A 2,524-nucleotide genomic window follows, 5' to 3' on the forward strand; every position below is an offset into this window, starting at 1 on the left:
TATATATTTTATTTATTCATTTTCTTTGATTTTCAAAATTCCATATACTGATATTACAAAAAATAAATAAATATAGATTATTCAGCAAATTAGATTAAAACACACATGATCAATATTACATGTAATGTCCCACAAACACCGTACATATCTCATACTCACATAACCATCTACTCTAATAACTATCTCATAACCATTCTTTCACACATCCACGCATAAATAATCCCACTGGTACATGAACACCATCAAATGAATTGATAATAGAATGGACGATAATTCATTAAGCAAAGAGGTAAGGGCAGAAATAGAGATGGAAATAAGGACTGATGGTGGAATAAACAATCCTGCCGCCAACAAGAATCACGCCGATGCGTGTTTCGGTGTAAGGGCCCACACGGGCCACACCTTCCTCAGGGCGATGATGTACCACGGAGTGGGGGACTGTATATCTAAAAATACAAAATATGCATATGGATATATCGACAAAATCACATAAAAATTGTTTAGGTATATAATACATCATTGTTTCTAAACCACATGTGGCTCTGAATCCGGAGGTTGCTCCTAGTCGTTTAATCTCATCAATTACTACATTTTAACTAGGAAAAAAAGGGCTGTTCAAGGGTCTGGAAACAACAGTTCAAAAAAGATTAAATACACCACACAATAATCAACATTTTTCTCATTCCTCTTTCAACACGCACACTAAATGAATCAAATCAACTACCCTAGTTAGTTCAACTATATAAATACACAGTTGAGACGGAGGATAGATATCCCTTAAACTTCATTTTGGTGAAAGTCTTGGACCCATATGTAATTAATGAATATATGGGGAGAGTCCCATAGGTTTAAGCTATGCATGTATACAGAGGCAAAAAAAATTCCATATGGCTCAATGTCGAGCGCAGGATATAGTGAGGACAACACAGGCCCTATCCTAGAGAAATTACTCATACCTACAGGGTATTCAGTGCACAGAATCTAAAGTAGTAAAGGGCACAGCATGGTATTCTACCAGCTTGCTCTAATTCAGCAATGGGCCATTCCGCCTGATCACTGAGCACAAAATCTGGTAATCACACTTACCAACAAGTGTTTAACCCAGGGTCCAAATAAGAACCATCGGTCCTGGAGAGATAGATTCAGAAGACACTCATTCTTCAAATGATTAAGAACTGCAGCCTTGCCTAAATTCACGAGTCTTCCGGGCCCTTAACAGGTGGCGCTCAAATCTGGGGAGCATGGAGAGAAACCAGATATGAGGGCCAAAAAGTGGACATCACCGGGTCCATTATGAGCCATTAACATATTTCACAGGCTCCGCAGGGTCACCTAGAAGGAGGCAACCTGAATGCATGCATCGAAAGGCTTCCCTACATATGATCAAACAAAAATATGGGGCCCTAGGTGACGCCTATGGAATCCAAAGCAACATTAGAAATAAGGCACAGGCCTACCTGAATTCCACTAGAGAGAAGAGATCCAATGAAAGTCTTTGGCGCGACGTCTCTATGCATAAGTCAAAGGTCTCCATATGAGGAACTGGTTCCATATAAATTTGTAGTCTATAGAAAAACGTATAGATGGAATCACGGATTAGCCAAAACGTTCTTCCTCATAGGGGTAGGAACTAGCACGGTAACAGCACTACCCTGTTTATTTAACGTATGAACAGGGGACCTAAATACAAGCAATAAACAACTTCCGTGTCTCTGATCTCACGGTAAGGGGAGCAGGAGTATAAGATTCAGGAATCTTAGTCTAAACATGAGGGAGTTCATATGAAATGTGGTCCTGGATACTACAAATAGATCTATGGCCCCAAATAGTCCCGGCATTGATCAAAAGGCGCACACATACCTGAATTCCGTCAATGTGCCGTAATCCACCTGATATCTGGATCATGGCGTCTTTATGGATACATCTGTGAGTCATACAGGGGTAGCGGATTTCATGTGGTTTAGCGGTCCGTAATGAAAAACAGGCTCACTCGTTAACCTGTACAAATGCCCTCCAATAGATCGAAACAGACCTTTGGGGCACTACCTCGTAAGAGCAAACATGTCGGTTGTAGGCTGAGGTCGCAGCTCTCAGGCTGCGCATGGGGGACTCGGGGGCCAGATCGGGGCAGGATAAATGCATGGTTCCGGGAGAACCATTGATGTGCCCTGAGAGGCGAGTGGGGCCCACCGCCACTTACCAAGGTCGATAACAGGGTACGCCTTCTATGGACCGTCAGACAAGGTGCAAGAATGCCAGTTTCCTCGTAAGGGAGCCTGGGGAAAGAGTCTTCTTCCCGCGTCCTTTTAAATCAATCAGATCCAGGTTACGCCAACCAATCTAGGTTTCAAATCTAGATAGGATTCAAGAGATAAAGGTAGGACTCGGATCAGAGTTAGTACAAGGGAATGGGTGGCCATCTTGGAATGGTACGACTCATATCCAAGAAAGTACAGATTCCGAAGTTCGTTTTTCTCTCAGAGCCATTAGTTTCCATATGTAGCTATTTAAGTGCTTTTCCTAC

The 2,524-nt window shown here is 42.2% G+C and overlaps 1 long non-coding RNA gene across 1 annotated transcript; it reads right to left on the reverse strand.

Annotated features, from left to right (window-relative positions):
• Positions 1 to 321: 321 nt before the first annotated feature.
• LOC144785495 (uncharacterized) lies at positions 322 to 1,567 on the reverse strand. The gene is made up of 3 exons (XR_013601926.1): positions 1,458 to 1,567; positions 1,087 to 1,232; positions 322 to 446 (listed from the first exon to the last, which is right to left on the reverse strand). It is a non-coding gene; the product is annotated as an uncharacterized LOC144785495 (long non-coding RNA).
• Between the last annotated feature and the right edge of the window lie 957 nt (positions 1,568 to 2,524).

Source organism: Lissotriton helveticus, chromosome 10 (assembly GCF_964261635.1).
Source record: "Lissotriton helveticus chromosome 10, aLisHel1.1, whole genome shotgun sequence".
Lineage (NCBI taxonomy): Eukaryota > Metazoa > Chordata > Amphibia > Caudata > Salamandridae > Lissotriton > Lissotriton helveticus.